Consider the following 20,500-nt stretch of genomic DNA (forward strand, 5'->3'; position numbering starts at 1 on the left):
TTGATGAAATTACCAGCACAGAATTTCCTCCAATTCCAGTTGACCGCAGTTTCCTGAGGTTTAATGATGCTACATGAGTCAAATACTACTTTGATGGCAAGGGAAGTTACTCTGATCTCACCTCAACTGACATTGGAAAATAAGTTAAAATACTAAAGAGAAAAAGGGTAGAACACGGCATATTTGAACAATGTGGTCACTGTCCTCGCAACGTTTAAGGACAAACAGATGCATGGACCTCTGATTCTGAGGAGAGGTTTCTCCTATTTAGGATGAGACTGTTTAGTTAAGCGCTGTGACAGAGGGACAGATAAAAGTTCCACTCTCTATGGGGAAAAAAACATCCTATGGAGAATGACAGATATGCACTATTGTCTGTTCCTATTGGGCATTGATCATCTCAATCTCATCATTCACTGATGACCAATAGCAGCACAGAAGCCAGCATCTCCCATCACACCAGTGGAAAGAAAAAAGGGTAAGGGGTGGTCAGTGAAAGTGTGAGTAACGAGGGAATTGCCAAAACTTACAGTGGGAGTGGCAGAAGAAGGGTGTGAAGAGTTATCATCAGTGGAAGAGTATGTGGCAGCAGAAGGGGTAGTGCAAGGGAAGTAGGAGTGTAAAGAAAAAGTTGAAAGGGGGAGGAAGAATGGCTAATGAAGTTTTAGTGACTGGGAACAGCTTGTTTTTGGAAAAGTGAGGTTGGGTGAAAACCCCACTGTTCAGGAAAATTGCGAACTGATTCGATTGAAAATTATGATTTGATGTACATTTTTATCATTTGATTATTTATCAGATTGCACATTCACTCTGTAGTTTTGTATCTCCATCAAATGCAGGTGACGTGTTTTTTTCATCCTTGGTGTTTTGTCTCAACATTTTTTGAATTTTTTAACAGTATGTATTTGCTTCCAATTCAAGGTAGACATGAGAATATTGTTTGATCTCCTGCAGTTTGTCCATAACATAGAACTTGATTGAATATTTATCCTCATCACATAAGCTGATTCAAGCAATTAGTCTGTGTCCAGCCTGCAGATGCAAAATTTGTTCAGTTCTGACCATTCTTACAAAGGACAGTGCCACACAAAAGCCTAATGTTCCAGTGCAAGGTGGCAAACCTTACTTTATCCTAAATTAGTTACAAGCTTCATGAATAAGACATGCTGAGGGACAGAGTGTAAAAGGTGAATTTAACTTTATGTCGAAAACGGTATTTGCAGCAACATCATAACAGGTGTTAACTGCATCACTCTGTAAATTCCCCAAAATAAGAACAAGAGATTGGAATTCTCAATTACTCCTTTGTGAATACCATATGGAGAACAGGAAGGAAATCAACGTTTGTTTGTAATATTCAAAAATGATGATGGTGAGAATGTGGAAGATGGATGGCAGTGGAATGATAACGAATGTTGGGGATGACACAAAGACTAACTGGGTGGTTCACAGTGAGGAGGAAAGAGTTAGCTTCAGGACGATATAAACAGATGATTTCTATATCCAGATTAATGGCAGATGAAGTTTAACACTGATAAATGTGAGATGATGCACATCTGAATTAAGAAGACAAGTGAGTACTAAAACTGGGAAGGGCGAGGGCTAAACTTGTTCCTTTTTTCTTTGCAACAGGGAAGGTTGAGGAGGGAACGTGGTACAGGTGTACAAGAGCATAAGGCGTATGGAGAGAATGAACAGACAGCAGCAGTTTCCTTTACTCGAAGGGTCAAAAACAAAGGAAAACTTACTTAAAGTGAAAGGCAGGGGATTGAGAGAGGATTTGTGTAGTCTGTATTGAACTGAGAGGGTGGCACAGATATAGAATATAAAGTTCCTATGTGTGGAAACAGGCACTTCGGCCCAGCAAATCTACACTGACCATCCAAAGAGGAACGCACACAAACATGTTCCTCCTATATTTGCCCCTGACTAATGCACCTAATCTACACATCTCTGAACACTTTGGGCAATTTAGCATGGTCAATTCACTTAACCTGCACATCTTTGGATTGTGGGAGGAAACCGGAGTACCTCGAGGAAACCCACGTGGAAACGGGGAGAATGTGCAAAATCCATACAGGCTGTCACCAAACTTGGGTCCCCAGCGCTCTAAGGCAAGACTGCTAACCGCTAAGCCGCTGGTCTGCGTCTGGAATGCATTTCCTAGGCGGGTGATTGATCAGGTAATCTCACAAACCTTTTTAAAAGCCTTTGGATATGCACTTGGTGGTGCAGGCTCGGATTTTCATTCAATTATTCTATGTGGTGGCAGCCACGAACACTCAGATATATTCTGAAGCAATAGCTAATCGCAGTTCCTAGTTTGTTCCATTGACTGTACTCAGTATGAGAGCCTCCAGTGAAATGCTGGTGTTATCTCCCACTTTTTATTTAAATGTTTCGGTTTCCTTGAGTTTGTCATGTAATTTCCTGTGTCGATGATATCATTTCCGGCCCTTTTTCTCAGAGGATGGCAGTTGGAGTCAAAATTGATATGTTTGTTGATGGATTTCCGGTTGGAATGCCATGTTTCTAGGAATTCTTGTGCTTGTCTCTGTTTGGCCTGTCCTAGGATTGATATGCAGACCTAGTCCAAGTGGCGTACTTTCTCATTAGTATGTAAGAGATTAGTGTTGGGACCATGTATTTTGTAGCTAGTTGATGTCCATATATCCTGGCAACTAGTTTTCTGCTTGTTTTTCCGTTGTAGTGTATGTTACAGTTCTTGCAAGGCTTATTGTTCCTGGAGCAGAACAGACAAAGATGTGAATTTATTGCGGTGCTCAAAGTATGAAAAAAATTGCAGAGTACAAAAAGAATACTCTATTAGTCAGCATTACAGCATCAAGGAATTCTAATTTCAAGGTAGTCAGCAAAAGAGCGAGAAGTGAAATAAGGAAAACGTCTTTATTTAGAATGTTGTACGAATTGCAATTGACTAGGAAAGTTGTGGATAAAGATTCAAAAGAGAACTGGATATATATATGGAAATTATGAATTTAACGGGCAATAGAAAGAGGGCTAGCAAATGGGGGTGCTTGGGAGACATTTTTGGAGCTGATTCATACATAATGGCCAATGCCCTCCTTCTGTACTTTAAAGTTTTGTACTCTATCATGTGCCAGCTGAGAATAAAAGTCAGCATCCTATTATTTCACTGTGTAAATGCTCGCAAATATCTGATTATTTGGTGCAGCATAAGCAATTAAAATGCAAGTATTGAAAAGTCAGCTTCGTTATGAAGTCTAATTATTACTCAGAACATGAATATTTTACATGTTGTATTCCAATTACTAAAACAGATATATCATTGCTTTGTCACAAAACTCTTTGGAAAGCTCTGACTTTTCACTGAAACGATATTATGTTTGTTGCTTTTTTTCAGTCTCAACATTTCATACTAAACATTATTCATTCTAAAACTGGAAGTTTTCAAATTATTATTCACTAAAATTTGATAACACAAATAATTTATTTAGTTTAATATTCACAATCTATATTGAATTATTGCCATTTTTAAATTGCTGGCAAATAGCTGAAGATCGTACATTTCAGTGAGAAATTAAACTGATTGTTTATATATAAATGTATAAGAACGCTAATTTTATTTGTATGTTCAATCGTTTGCTCACTCTGAAAATGTAATCATTCAGAAGCCAACCACTTTAAACATATTGGAGTGGCAAAACATTGCTTTGAATCCTGACATTGAATATTTAATTCTGATCACAAGATTTAAGTTCTTTCTTCGATAAAATAAAATGTACATACTTTATTTCTGTGTTAGAAAATCTTGACATGTGTTTATATTTTAGTTCCATAAATATAGAATCAACAAAATTGATTTAAGAGATTATAGTTCAGTTGAATGATTCTCGTTCACATCTTATTTTTGCCCAATTCATGAAATATAGCAAACATCCGATTATTGATCGGGTCAGTAAACTCAACACCTTGCAATGAGCTACGCTGACATTTGCTTCAAATAGATCTGAAATCATTTGCAGTGTTATTGGACCTCACAGCTGCCTGTGATACAGAGAGACTCAGTGGCCTGTTCCAAATTCTGTGCATTGAGCTTCTAACCTGGTCAGGGCAATCAGTCAAACATTACTTCAAAACAAATAATTTGGAATCCTCCTCGGGCAGGGGGAGAACCCGCCAACAGACTATCGCTGGTCTCAGTGTAGGTACAAATGTTGTCCAGGTTAAATACTAATGGCTGACCAGCAACTAAATTTTAAAATTCATCTTCAGTCAGAGCCTGGCCCAGAGAGCAGAGTGTTGGCATGGAGAGTCAGAATCACACCATACAAGCTATCTATGGTGATGAAATCTGACCCATGTCCCAGAATCCATACATCTGCATCCCGGACCAGACATGGGTGAAGACGTGAACAAGTTGACAATCTATTGCAGTGCCTTGTGTCTCATAAAGAAACCTCTAAATCCATATCCAATAAATATCACCTTCACATTCTCCAATATTAAAATAAAATTGTACTTCTCTGTGAATGGTCAGAGATTACTACATCGCTCACACAGTAGAATGTATGTGAAATAACCAGCAGCAAACAGCATTCCAAAAATCACATTAATAACTGAACTTGTCGGATTCTGTCTGGTTTAAGTAACCAAGCATATTATACTGGCTTTCAGGTGACTGTAACAATGCACACCATAACTGGAGTTTTGGCCATACACCCCTCCAAAGCTTCTTGATCTCACACACATCACTTCGTCACACATTCAACAATTGATGAGAATCCACAAGCTGGGTGAAACTGGAAACATAGAACAGTGCAGCACTGTGCAGGCCCTTCGGCCTTTGACGTTCTGTCGACCTTTTATCCTACTCTAAGATCAGACTAACCTACATACCTTTCATTATACTATCATTCATGTGCCTATCCAATTAAATATGCCTAATATAGCTGAATTTACTGCAATTGCTGGCTGTTCATTGCACACACCAACACTCTCTATGCAAAGAACCTACCTCTGACATCTCCCCTAAACCTTCCTCCAATTACCTTAAAATCATACCCCCTCGAGAGCCATTTCCACCCTGGGAGAAAGTCTCTGTCTATCCACTCTATCTGTGCCTCTCGTCATCTTGAACACCCGTGTCAAGTAACTTTCCATTCTTCTTCGTTCCAATGAGGAAAATACCTTAGCTCCCTCAAATCTTCTTTGCAAGACATGCCTTCCAGTCCAAGCAACATCTTGATAAATCTCCTCAGCACCCTCAACAAAGCTTCCATATCTTTCCTATAGCGAGGCAACCAGAACTGATCACAATATTCTAAGTGTGGTCTCACCAGGGCTCCATAGAGTTGCAGCATAACCTCGCAGCTTTTAAATTCAATCCCTCGGCTAATGAACACATCAAACACCGCCTTAACAACCTTAAAAACCTGGGTAGCAACTTTGTGGGAGCTATGCCATGGACCAAATAATCCCCCTGTTCCTCCACAATGTCCTGCCTTTAACCCTGTATTCTGCATTCAAATTCGACCTTCCAAAATGAATCATATCCCACTTTTCCATATTGAACACCATCTGCCACTTAGCAGCCGAGTCCTGCATCCTGTCAATGTCCTGTTGCAAACTACAAGAGCCCTCCACACTATCCACAATTCCACCAACCTATGTTACATCATCAAACCTACGAACGTACCCTTCCACTTCGTCATCCAAGTCATTTATCAAAATCACAAACAACAGAGGTCCCAGATCTGATCCTTACGGAACACCATTGCTCACCTAGTTCCACACTGAATACTTCCCATTCACCACCACCCTCTGTCTTCTATGGGCTAGCAATTCTGTATCCAGACAGATAGGTCTCCCTGTATGCCATGCCTCCTTACTTTCTGAATGGAACTCTCACAAGGAAGCTTATCAAACACGTTGTTAAAATCCATGCACTACGCATTCACTGGTATACCTTCTTCAGTGTGCTTAATCCCATCCACAAAGAATCCAAAAAGAATTGTGAGGTATGATCTGCCCCTCACAAAGCCATGCTGACTATTTCTAATCAAACTATGATTTTTCAGAATCCTCTCCAATACTTTGCCCAATACTGATGTAAGACTGACTTGTCTGTCATTCTCACGACAATCCCTGTTTCCTTGCCTGAAAAGGGAGTAAGATTCGCCACCCTCCTATCAACCGATGCTAGTCCAATGGAGAGTGAAGAAGCAAAGACTATCGCCAAAGGCACAAAAATCTCTTCCCTGTATTCCTGTCGGAACCTAGCGTGTTTCCCGTTGGCTGATTGATTTATCTATCCTTATGTTTGTATTTCAATCAGTCTGTATTTCACCTAAACTTGGTTACTCCCTGTCCAACAAACTGATTGACGGCTTTCCATTTTAGGGCTCTGTACAGTGTTGCCATCCTGAGCAAGTATGATTCCAATATCCTGTGGAAAACATGGGAAGCTTTGACTCTGCTGCTCCTCAGATGCTGCCTGACTGTCTGTGCATTTCCAGCGCCACAATTTTCGACTCTGAACACCAGGATCTACAGTCCTCACTTTCTCCATTACTGAGGGCTGTCCCCTCTGCACACTGAGCAGGGAACTAATCAGCAGAAACTCGTTGTATCTGGAGCTGACTGTTCAGTTTTGGAAAGTTGCATTTGATGAACACATTTAGTAAAAATGAATTTCAAATTCAACAAATATTGATTCACTGCCAGAGTTTACAGTTTTGGTTAATGAATTGGACAGGTTGATAACGAACAATGAATGACTGAAGAACCCCGAGTATTCCAGGTGATATATTCCAGGTTGAATGTGCTTTACCTGAATGTTGGTAATATTATGAGACAGACAGATATGTTAAGGAAACGAGGTGACTTGTGGACGTGTGACATTTTTGCCATTATGGTGATGTGTTTTAGGGAGGTCAGGGCGGACAACTCAATATTTTGTGGTACCAGAACTATAGTCAGGACAGGAGAGACGGTAAAAGAGGAGGTATTTATTAATTATGGAGTCAGTTACTGGCGTAAGAAGGGACGATATGTTGAAAGGATCCTCTAATGAGGTTTGCTGGTTAGAGCTCATGATCAAAACCAGACATGCAAGATAGAGTGGGCAAATCACCAGATTAAAGACCAAGTCTCACATCAGTGAGAGGGAAAGAATTGTAGAAAATTTGGAGGGCTGTTGAGGCTGGATCATTAAATATCTTCAAGGCTGAGACAGACAGATTTTTATACAAGTGTTACGGGGAAATCACAGGAAAGTGGAATGGGGGATTAACAAAATAAATATAACCTAATCGAAGGAAAAGCAGACTCAGTGAGCGGATAGACATATTGTTGCCCCTATGTCTAATGGTGTTCTTTTCCAATAGCCCTGTATTCACATGAACATCATCTCTCTCACTATGGAGTGAGACACAGTTTGGAATGCAATCGTGGGATTCAAGGAATTCATAAACGCGATACGAATAGACAGAAAGTACGAGAGGACTGCGATAACACGGATTGCCTGTCGGGGTGAGGATCTGCATCGACATAGTCTCCACTACCAGAAGGAAGACCTCAGCAAGACACCCTCCAAGACCAAGCAGCGACCTGCATTGGGGAGCAGGTAGTCAGAGGCCAGGTGTCAAGGAGTGCTGAAAGCCTAAACACTACATCACTGTCGTGTCTCCTTCCTTCCCTGACCAAAACTAAATGTGGAGGGGTAGAGAGACATGCCGTTGGTAGCAGAGTAAGCAGTACGTCTTTGACACGAGAGGCTTTGGACAGCTCCAGCTCAGCAAAATATACAGGTAAACTCAAATAAAGTCCTTTTAACTTTATTGTTACAGCAGTCCAAATGGCAGTTAGCACAGTCACAAGTTCCTCTTGTGGGATGTGTGAGCTCAGGGAGCTGATGGCTTCACACGTGGGAACTGCATCCAGCTTCAGCTCCTGGGGGACCATGATAGGGAGCGATGCTGGGCGGCACAGTGGCTCATGAGTTAGTACTGCTGCCTCAGAGCACCAGCGACCAGGGTTAAAATCTGGCCTCGGGCAACTGTCTGTGTGGAGTTTGCACATTTTCCCCGTGTCTGCATGTGTTTCCTCTGGGTGCTGTGGTTTCCTCACACAGTTCAAAGATGGGCAGGTTAGGTGAATTGGTCATGCTAAATGACCCGTGATGTTGCGTGTCGGGGAGTTGGTCTGGGTGGGCTGTTCTTCGTTGGGTCGGTGTGGACTTGTTAGACCGAAGGTCCTGTTTACACACTGTAGGTAATCTAATTTAGGATGCACTCAGGGTCATCCGAGATACTGACAAATTCATAGACACGCCCCTAGTTATGTTTCTTTAATGACTTTAATATTCCAGTCCAACGTTCATCGTCCTGAGTTCATTAGCCTTACCTGTCAGTCCTGTTGTATTTAAATAAACACAATTTAATCCAACAGGCCTTCCTTGCTTCCTGTCATGTTCCAGGCAGAGAGTAGATGGGCGACCACCAGCAATGGCAAAGGGAGTAGGCAGGGAGTGCAGGAATCCTCTGTGGCCATTCCCCTCGAAAACAAGTAGACCATTTTGGATTGTTGTGGGCGATGACCGTTCAGGGGAAAGTAACAGTAGCCAGGTTGGTGGTACTGCTACTGGCTCTGGGACACAGCGGGAAAGGGTAAAGGTAAATAGGAAGTTAAAGATCGGAGGATGGATTGTTCGTGGGACAGATCAGAGATTCTGTGGTCACAAACGGGAATCCAGGATGGTGGGCTATCTCCCAAGTGCTAGGGACCAGGATGTCTCCAAGGGGCTGCAGAACATTCTCAAGGGGGACGGTGAGCATCCAGAAATCATTATGCACGTTGGCAAAATGATACCCATAGAAATAGGGACGAGGTCCTGCAGCGTGATTACAGAGAGCTAGGAGAAACATTTAAAAAAAACCTTGACAGTGATAATCTCCTGAGAGGGAAATTACTGTCCCAGACATGCACTGGAGGGGATACCAATATTTTGGCGGCCAGTTTTGCTAGGGTTACAATGGAGGGTTTAAACTAGATTGGTGGTTGTATCCTCAAGAGCAGAGAGACAAGTGGAAGGAGATACAGTAATTAGAAATAGTAAGGTTAGGCTGGAAAATGACAGAGAGAAAGTAATGCATTTTGGATTAAATTGCATCTGTTTCAATGCAAGAGGGCTGACAGATAAGGCCGATGAACTCAGGGCATGGATAGGTAGGTGGGACTGGGATATTATAGCCATTACAGAAACATGGCTAAGTGATGGAAATGACTGACAGCTTAATGTGCTAGGGAACAGGTGCTTTAGGTGAAACAGAGATGGTGGAAGGAGGGGAGGGGGGTTGCATTTCTGATTAAGGGGAGTACCATAGCAGTAATCAGAGATAAAATAACTGATGGATCACCCAGTGAGGCTTTGTAGGTAAAATAGGAATGGAATGGTGAGGTGATTGGGGTTGTAATATAGACCACCAAAGAGTCAACAGGAATGAGAGTAACAAATATGCAGCGAGAGAGGGGAGAACAGCAGGAGCAATAGGGTTATCATAATACGGGATTTTCATTTTTCTAATACAGACTGGAACGGCCAAAGCGTTAAGGGATTTGATGAGATAGAATCTGTTAAATGCGTCAGGAAAGTTTCCTCAAGCAGTATATAGAGTGTCCTACTCGGGAAGGGGCAAAACGCGAAATTTTCTTAGGAAATAGGGCAGGACTGGTGACTACGTTAACAGTGGGGGAGCGCTGTGGGACCAGTAACCATAGTTCTATTAGTTTTCAAATAGCTGTGGAGAGGGACAAAACTGGTCCTCAGGTTCATGTTCGAACTTGGGTGTGGCTCAGGTCCAGGCAGCTGGGATCAAGGGAATCCCTGGAGATATATAAGAGATACAGGAGTTTACTGAAGAAGGAAATCAGTAGGGTGCAAAGGGGCAAGAAAGAGCCTTGGCTGAGAAGATTAGGATGAATCCAAAAAGGTACTTTAAATATATTAAAAGAAAAAGCAATAACTGGAGAGAAGATAGGATCCCTCGAAGACCAATGTGGACAAGTATGCGTGGAACTATAAGAGATGGATGAAGTCCTCAACGAATATTTCTACTCTATGTTTACCGTGGAGAAAGACATGATGACTTCAGAACTTGAGGAAGTTAGTCGTGATATCTTAGGGACAATCCATGTCATACGAGACGAGATTTTGGATGTACTGGAATGTTTGAAAGTGGATAAATCTCACAGTCCTTACCCGATATATCCAATAACACCTCAAGGGTCTCCAGAAGAATTTGCGGGGACCCTGGCCTATAATGTTGATCATCATTAACTACAGATAATGTCCCGGAAGACTGGAGGATAGCAAATGTGCCCTTATTCAAGGAGAACTGAACAGAAAAGGCCTTGGAACTATAGACCAGAAGGTTTAACATCCGTGGTAGGTAAGTCACTTCTGAGGGATTAGATTTACATGCATTTAGAAAGACAGGCTTTGATTAGGAATAGTAAGTGTGGCTTTGTGCGAGGAAGTTTGTGCTTGACAATTTTCTTAAAGCAATTGGATGATGTGACCAGGAAGATCGACTTGGGTAGGGCAGTAGACGTCGAAACATGTGGTGTTGGAAACGCACAGCAGGTCAGGTAGCATTCGAGGGGCAAGTGAATCTATGTTTCGGGCATAAACCCTTCATCAGAAATGTCCAAAACATGGATTCTCCTGTTTCTCTGATGCTGCCTGACCTGCCGTGTTTTTCCAGTGCCACACTTTTCGATACTGACCTCCAGCATCTGCAGAGCTCACTTTCTCCAAGGGCAGTAGATTTAGTCAATATGGATTTCAATTACACCTGAACAGAATAAGGCTTTTCAGCCCCTGGAGCCTGATATACAATTACAGGCGGAGGCCAATAAGCCCCTAAGGCCTATAAAACTGTAACCAGATCATGCAGCACCAATATCCAGTTACACAGCAACAGGATCAGTCTATTCAGTTACTTGAAGTCAGTAACATAGGAAATGGAAGTGGCCACAAAGTGACCGGACTATGGGGTATACTGGAATAAAACCAGGCCACATAGCCCCTCAGACCTGCCCTTCCATTCAGTAAGTCAGGGCTGATCTGCACTCGGCCGCAATTTCTCTTTCATGCCCAATTCTTTGTAGCCCTCGACTCTCTGACGGGTCAAAATCCATTGACACCCACTCGCACCCCCCAAACATTTCAGTGATTTGGCCTCCCCAACTGTCTGGTCCCAACCGTCACTACCGCCTGAGAGAAGGAAACACTCCCCACACATATACCTTGGCCGATTGACATGGATAGAATTTATGAACAAAGCGTAAAGTGACTGGCCCTGATATCATGGCCGTATTTGATTGAGCGAGATGTCAAGGAGACTGAACAAAATTGAACTTCATGGGAATCAGTTGTAAACTCCCCGCTGGTTGGATCATTCAGAACACAATGGGGCTGGTGGACATCAATCATCCCAGTCCCTGGACATCCCTATGGGCAATCCTCAGGGTAGCTTCTTCGGCACAAACATCTTCAGCTGCGTCATCAATGTATTTCCCTCATGTCATATGATCAGAGATGGGGATGTTCTGTCAAGATTATACAATGTTCAGAACAATGAGTCACCTCCTAAGGTACTCAGGTATCAAATCTGGACAACATTCAAGCTTGTGCTGTTAATGTAAAGGTAACATGAATCAAAAGCACTGCGGTACACTAAACATGTCCACGGTTAAAATAAAGAGGAACTCCTTCAGTAACTCCAGCTGATTTCACAGTAATATAAGAAAGTCATTCCGCCCATCTGATCTGTTGGATAACAGGTGGCGCAATGTGTTCACTCACTCCTGCCTATTACACAAGGAGACAATTTCAAAAAACAGTAGGTGTTGGAATCCAAAGTACACGCGCAGGAAGCTGGAAGAACGGAATAAGCAAGGCAGCATCAAGATGTTAAGAAGTGAACGCCTTGGATATAACCCTTCGTCAGGGCTGTGGATGGGAGTAATGGGGGCTATAGATAAAGGGGTGGGTGAGGAAAGAGGAAGCAGAGTGGCGAGGTGGGGGATAAGTGAACACAGATAAAGGGTATCGGCGTTTTGATGATGGGAGGGCTGAAGCCAGTTTGTAGCTGGACAAAAGCTTACTCAGAGGAATGGAAGGGAGAGAAGAGCCTGGGAAGGGAGTAGGGGGATTTGAAGGGAGGTTATTTGAAATTTGAGAATTCAATGTTGAGTCCCCGGGATGTAGGCTGCACAGGTGACAGATGAGATTTTGTTCTTCCAAATTTTGGTTTGATTCATTGTGGTAATGGAGGAGGCCAAGGATGGCCATGTCGGAAAGGTATTGGGAAAGAGAATTAAAATAGGAAGTGCCTGGGAGGTTTTCCATTCCACCTAACGACCCTACCTTTCAGCTCCCAACGGGATTCATCCCTCCCATCGCCCAAACAGGTTGCACCCACCACTTGGGTCCACATATACATAACTCACCATCCCCCGATCTTCCCACCCCAACTACCCCCTTCCCTCTTTATCTGCAGCTCTCCCTACACTCCAACCCAGTTCTGAAGGACATGTATACCTGAAATGTTGATTTTCCCAGCTAATTATGCTGCCTGGCTTGCAGTGTTTTTTCAGCCTTCCGTTTGTCTCCGATAACTCAGGAAGATCGAGTCTAATCAGCACAACGTGCTGGTAGGCAGGAACGATGGGCTTCCAACTGAAGTCCTTGAATGCCTTTCCTCCGGCCAAGAGGAAGACATTCAGTCCCTCGAGACACTGACACATGAAGATAAGAGGCCATACAGCCCCTCCAAACTGTTAGACTGAATAGGAGGATGTCATTGTTGCTGCAACACGACTAACCAATGAGGAATAGATTGCACAGACAGACTGCTCCACGTTGTTCCTCCTGGCTGCATTGCTAATGGTACACACGTGTTATGTTAACGTGGTTTGCTGACCATGAGGAGGGAAAGTGATTGGTTTGTACCAAGTCCCAATCAGGCACCTTCCATCTCCGAGATATTACGGACTAGGCTAGACCACTCAAAACATTTTTAAGCAGGCAGCCAAGAGCATACCTTTGCAAATTGTTTCGGTATGTGCACAATGAAAATTACCCGGAGTAATTTAGCTAGGTTGACTACTAGATTTTAAAATCGACAAAAACTTTATTGATAAAATTAAACAATAAAACTCAAAGAACAGAATAAGGAATTACGACAGAGTTCAACCTATTCAGCTAGACTTAATTATGCTATTCTGAATATATATAATAGTCACAATAAGCAAACTCCCAATAAAAAAACAGCATAAATGGAACACAAACTTCCAGGTTGAAGTTGAAGGTCAGAAAAGAGAGAGAGTTTCCACACAGCTACCAGTTGAAATTCCCAGTTCAAAACTCAACTGAAAACTGCTCAGCTCAGCTAGTTCAGCTAAAATAGCTCACCACTCTCCATTCATTATACTGTTCATTTATAAAGCCTGACCACTTTGGCCTGAAGTCTCATTTATTTCCATAAAAACAAAAGGCCTCTGAAAATCCTTTTCATCTCTGTATCAAACCAGACTGATCGGAGCTTGGCCCCGTTTTATTGTACCTCTGAAAAAAATCAAGGACAGAGTCTCCTTGAGCCAAGGAACAGCTTTTGGACAAAAAAGGGACTTACTTTGTGATATGTCTCCTCTCCCTAAAAAAAAGAACCATCGATGCTAAAAGATGGCTTCATTTTTAACCCTTCAAACCCAGTTAGTAGTCTCAAAACTGACAGATACATTATACTAACTGTAAACATTCAAACACAAGCCTATGCAAATTCAGGCCGCGGTACAACCACCATCGAACACCTCCGTATCTTATTCGAGTCTCAATAACTCATCAGCTTTCACATTTTCACGACCTGCCACACGCACAATGGTCCGATTGAATGGCTGCAACAACAAGCTCCATCTAAACAGTCTGATATTTTTGTCCTTAATGTTTTCCACAAATGTCAATGTGTTGTGATCAGTGTATACGATTGTCTCAGTTGCATTGCTGGTGATATAAACAACTGTTCTGGTGTAATGCCAACAACAAGTTTAAAGTCTCTTTCTTCACCGTTGAACAGTTCTGTTGATGAACGTTCGACTTCCCAGAAAAATACCCGATGTGTCTTTCTATTCCCTCATCATCCTCCTGCAGCAACACCGGACCAATACCCACATCACTGGCATAGATTGCCACCTTGAAAGGCTTCATGTAATCTCGTGTAGCTAATACTGGGGGCAGTGATTAACACAGTTTTTATGCTGTAAAATGCTTTTGACAGTCCTCTGTCCACTGAGAATTCTTGCCCTCTTCAATTCAGTGAGTTGTGCAGCCACATTGCTTAAAGTTTGGCAGAAACTGCCAGTAAAATCCAGTCAATCCCAGGAACCGTAGCACTGCATCTTTCTTTTTGTCGACGGTGTGAAACATTCCCGAACTACTTTCATCTTCATATCTCATGGGGCCATTTGTCCATGTCCAATAACGTGACACAGGAACGTGACTTGGGCTTTCTCAAATTCACTTTTAGCTCGGTTTACCACCAAGCCTACCTTCGGAAGTCAATTGAAAAAGTCCGATAAATGCTGTAAATGTTCAGTTCCTGAGTGACTAAAAACCACCAGGTCATCAATGGGTAATCCGGAAATGACCTTAATATCAGTCGCTGAAACGTGGCTGGATCGTTTTTCATAACAAATGCCACAACTTTGAACTGATATAGTGCATTTGGCGTTATGAAAGCCGAAATTGCCTTCGCTCTCTCTGGCAGAGGTTCTTGCCAGTAGCCTCTGAGCAAATCCAACTTACAAACTTCTCCCACTTTTTCGACACAATTCTCCAAATATGGAATTGGATATGCATCAGTCTTTGTAACGGCATTGACTTTGTGATCTTCCACACATGGCCATTGGGTACCATCTGGCTTTGGTACCATGACTATATGTGAACTCCAGTCACTGTAACTCACTTCGATTATGACATCGTGGAGTGTGCGCTCTATCTACTTCTGAACCTGTGCCAATTTTGGACAGTCATGCCTATAAGGATGTAGCATAATCAAAACAGCATCCCCTGTGTCTCCATCATGCACAATTATGCTCATACATCCCAGTTTATTGCCGCATATCTTTCCACGATATCGTAATAACTCTTTCAGGTCACTTTGCCTTTCTTGTGTAAGGTAACTCAATACTTTATCCCAATTTTTGACAACTTTCTCATTGTTCAATTTGATTTGAAGAATGTCCAATTCAGAATCCTCAGAACTTTGTTCTTCCTTCTGTGATGTAATCATTAACACCTTCTCCTCTTGCTTTCCTTCCCTATCAAAATCCTGCTGAGCATATTCACATGACGCACTCTTGTGAGACCTCATCCTGTCTGGAGTCCGTACCAAGTTGTTCACCTCATTCAATTTCTTCCCAATTTGATAAGGTACATTAAAACTTGCTTCTAAAGGCTCAATTGTTACTGGAAGTAACACCAATACCTTATTCTCAATTGCAAAATTGCAAATTTGTGATTTCTGATCCATTTCCTGTTTCATTGTATGTTGCGATACTTTTAAATGTTGTCTAGCCTACTCTCCAGCTCTATTTAATCATTCCCTAAAATTGGACACATCGTTCAAATGGGTGGTCTCTGAATTCTGATTTATTAATTTCTCGTTAACCAATGGTAATGATCCTTTTACTTCATGCCCACAAATTAATTTAAATAGACTGAATTTGGTCTGTGCATCTATCATCACAAATAGTTCAAAAGGAATTTCCTTATCACATTCATCTGGATAATCCTGACCATAAACCCTCAACATGGTTTTCACTGTTTGATGCCAACTCGCTCATGTTCACTGTGATTCCGCATACTACGTAGTATATTTGAATTGCTTTATTCCCAAGTTACTCATCACCTGTTTGAATAGTTCGGATGTGAGGCTTGATCTGTCCGAATCTCTATTAGTAGTCCGTACCTAGTTAAAAAATAAGCATTTTTTTCTCCAACTCTTTTAGCTGTAATGCTCCATAATGGTTCTGCCTCTGGAAATCTAGTCGACACATCCATTAATGTAAATAAATACTTATTTCCAATTTTTGGTTCAGATAGGGGACCAACACAATCTATCAAGACTTTTGCAAAAGGTTCCTCAAATGCTGGAATAGGTATTAAAGTTGCAGGTTTTATTACTGCCTGTGTGACATGTTTGAGACGTCTGGCAATTTTCAACTACATCTTTGTGTAGTCCAGGCCAGTGAAATTATCTTTGTATTTCAGCCTGTAATGTCCTCACCCCGAAATGATCTCCAAGTGGTAGCTCATGTGCCACTCGCAGCATCTCCTTTTTATTACCAACAGGCAAAAGAGCTTGATGAATTTCTGTCCACGTCTGATCTGCTTCAATGTGTGCTGATCTCCATATTCGCATTACGACATAATTTGTTAATTAATAACACACAGAAATGCATTCATTCTATTTCTTGTTAAATATCTTTTGATATAACTTTTTAAACTCCTCATCTTTCTGCTGTAATTCAATCAACTTAGCAGAGCTAAAAATACTTTCATGTTTGCCTACTTGCTCCTTCTCTGTTCCACTTCTCTGATCAAAAAGAAACTTTCGGATAACTCTATGTCAGCTTCCTTATCTGTGCCTTTGTCCTGCTTAAACCCGTGTATCTGTAATCTTCTGATCACGCAATCGGGGAAATTCCTGGATAAACATTTTCTAGGTCTTCAATTGCCTGCATCTCCATTGACTTTTCAACTAGAGTAGGCAGCACGCCTACCAGTGAATCAGCTATATTATTTGCAAGGACAGATTTTATTCCAGGAGCTGAGAGTTAGGGGCCCAGTACTCCTACCACACATTCTCCACCCTTCTCTGGACTCTCCAGCCTCACTTTACGTAACTGAGCACTTTTTGCCTCACTACGAATTCCTGTTCCCAGCGCATTTTATGGTAATAGTCTCTCAAAAGTGCATGAAGCTTCACCCCTCAGCATTACAGATTGAAAAGATGCTGTGTCAATTAATATTGGAACCTCCTTACCAATTATTCCTGGCCTATGTGAATAAACTTTACCCTTTCATGTAAGTTTTTTATGCAGAATTGGCACGTCTACTGATCATCTTGGACACTATGAGGCAGTTGCCTAACTGCCCTTATGCTTTTTGTTACGACTCCAACAAAACTTACAGGCTTGTCTGGTTATCCTACAGCTGGTTTTCTCCCAGCCCACCAACACTGTGATTTTCTGTGGCCCACTTTATTACAATGAAAACACCATAGTATTTTAATGTCTTTGTCCCCATCAAGGTTTTCTTTATTACTGTGGTAAATTATACTTATAATCTGCACTGTGATCTACCTTTCCCTTTGCACGTGAGGATATCTCGTTGCTCCAATTTCTGTCCCTCAGAGACAAGAACTGGTTCTGGAAGCCAAACCAAGTTTATGTACCAGTTCATAATCACCAGCCATTTCAGCAGCTAACCTTGCTGCTTACACTCTCTGCTCTTCCACCTGAGTTTGCACTACTTCAGGTAGTGAATTTTTGAATTCCTCCAAATACTAACCCCTTTGCTTGAATTTTAAAGCTCATATCCAACTATCGAAATTAGTCTGTTTGATCCTTACAAACTCAGTGTAGTTTTGACCAGGATTCCTCATTAGATTCCTGAAAGGTTGCCTTTGCAGACAAAATGGTATTTTTTTTTAACCTCTACAGACTCCCCAGATACCTCCTCTGATAGGGATGTGAATACCTCAACGTCCTACCTACATGTTTCGTTTGGATCAACAAAACCCACATTGCCTCTGTCCACTGCATTTGTTGAGCCAACGTTTCAAATGAGATGGAAAGGGCATCACATTCTTCTCATGAAATTGAGGCAACGCTTGAACATAAGCAAACAAATTCTCACTAGGCTTATGACTACCAGGGGCTTGCTCATCCTCACTTTCTTCCAGACGAAGCGCACCCCCAGCCGTTATCTCCAGCCTTTTACACTGACTTTCCTTTTTAAGTGTCAGTTTTTGCTGTTCAAAAGCTCTTTCTTTCTCTCTCCCCTGTTGCTCTCTCTTTTGCCAATTTTTTTAACTCTCTGTTCTCCTGCTCTCTTCCACTCCTCCCCCATCCCACCTTCTGCATTTTATTGAAAGTCAAATGTTTCATTTTGGCTGCCCTTTTCTTACCTCTCGACGTTAACTCAAGATGTTTCATTTGCAACTGAATTCTTGCTATCTCTGATTCTGATGGTTTCTCCAGTAAGTTTAATTGACGAGCTACTGCTGTAATTATCTCTCCTTTCCTCACAGAAGCAGTCAGTTCCAATTCCAGCTTTTCAGCTAATTCTTGCAACTTGGTCTAATTCACTTTTCGTAAAATTTCCAAAGTCGCTGCATGCACACCCAGGAAATGTTTAGCGACTGAAGTAGCCATTACTATTCGAAGCTTTGTCAACCCAATCAAATTAATACCCGAATCAAAGACACTAGCACCACCCACTCGCTGTTGAAAATCCAGCAATGAGCCCCCAGTTTGTTATTGACGAGGCGAGACCACTCAAAACATTCTTAAGCAAGCAGCCCTGAGCATAACTTCGCTGTTTGTTTTGGTCATTATCCAATGAAAATTACCCGGAGTAATTTAGCTAGGGTGATTTTAAATCAGACAAAAACGTTATTCACAAAGTTACACAATGAAACACAATGAACAGAATAAAGAACCCCTACAGAATTCAAACTGTCCAGCTAGACTTAATTATACTATTCCAAATACACACAATAGCCCCAATAATCAAACTTCCTTGAAAAAACGTTATAATGGAATGCATGCTTCCAGGTTGAAGCTGAAGGGAAGAAAAGAGAGAGAGAGTTTCCACACAGCTCCCAGTTGAACTTCTCAGTTCAAGACTCAACTGAAAACTGCTCAGCTCAGCTCACCTCAGCCAGCTCAGCTAAAAGAGCTGACCACTCCCCATTCATTATACAGGTTACTTCGAAAGCATGACACCTTTGCCATGTAGTTTCATCTGTTTACATATACATAAAAGGCCTCTGAAAATCTCTTTCGTGTCTGTACCAAACCAGACTGATCGTAGCCTGGCCCCGTCTTATTGACCCTCTGAAAAACATCAAGGACAGAGTCTACTTGAGCCAAGGAACAGCTTTTAGCAAAAAAGAAGTCAGAGAAGACAGGCTAGTGTTCTGTATGGAGGTCAGAAGCTGGTGGGAATGGCTGATACTATCAGAGTGTGGCTGATGACAGATATGTGAACAACATGACGTTCAATACAGGGTCACATACCAACTGTACATCCAGATGGTTAGACCTCATTCAGAACCTGGAGCTCTCTCTCAACCAACATGGGGGCTCCATAGAGCTCTGTAAACTATCATCGAGTCATAGAATCCCACAGCACAGAGACAGGCCAATTATCACAAACTGGTTCATGCTGATCAAAATGTCCATCCATGCAAACCCCATTTCCCTGCGCTTGGTCCATATCCTTCTAAACCTTTCCTATCTATACATTTGTCCAAATTTGAAGGCACGTATCATGGAAAACATATTATATCTAATGCTATCCGTATTTTGTTTTGGAAATAATGAGTGTTGATTCATAACACTCCAGTGTTAATGCAATCACGTTTCATTCTTTTTGTAGCGTTACAGATTAAACATTCATTTCCTTCACACTCTCCTCATGGTATCATCACTGCAGGGATTAGTCAGGTGAAACTCCATTACACCGTCTCTCTGTAGCTAGGAGATCATTGATTATAAATGAAAGAAAATACTGTCTCAAGTACACTCCACGACTGCAGAACGGTATCTTCACTCTTATACTTTAATCATTTGTAATGAACACTCCTACTCATCTATTGTGCTGATTACTTGCTGAGTCATAGAGTCATGGAGATGCACAGCATGGAAACAGATCCTTCGGTCCGACCCATCCATGCCGACCAGATATCCCAACCCAATCTAGTCCCACCTGCCAGTACCCGACTGCTCTGAATGAATTCTGTTAGTGCCTCATGATCAAGGACATCCAGCTCCTTTTCACCAAGAGGACTTCCCATCATCTCGCCTTCTCGTAAAGACAAAATGAGAAGGATGGCATTTTTTGCCTGTCATTTATTTGCCTTATGAAGCAAAGTCACACCAACCACAACATCACTGTTGCCATTGGAGTTGATGGGAGATACTGAGGAGGCGATGATCTAGCTGTATTGTCTACGAATATTAATCCAGGGAATCAGGTAATGACCCAGACACCGGATCCGAATCCCACAACGACAAATGTTGGAAATTGAATTCAATAAACTATGAGGAAGTAAGAATCAAATGAAACAATGAAACCATTGTTCATTGTCCTACCTGGCAACCTCATGGCCTTCAGGAAAGGAAAGCTACAATCTTCAGCTGGTCGGTCTTACATGTAACTCCA

Source organism: Chiloscyllium plagiosum, unplaced genomic scaffold, assembly GCF_037043375.1.
Source record: "Chiloscyllium plagiosum isolate Xiang-an unplaced genomic scaffold, Cpla_swu_hap1 HiC_scaffold_45, whole genome shotgun sequence".
In the NCBI taxonomy this organism is placed as follows: domain Eukaryota; kingdom Metazoa; phylum Chordata; class Chondrichthyes; order Orectolobiformes; family Hemiscylliidae; genus Chiloscyllium; species Chiloscyllium plagiosum.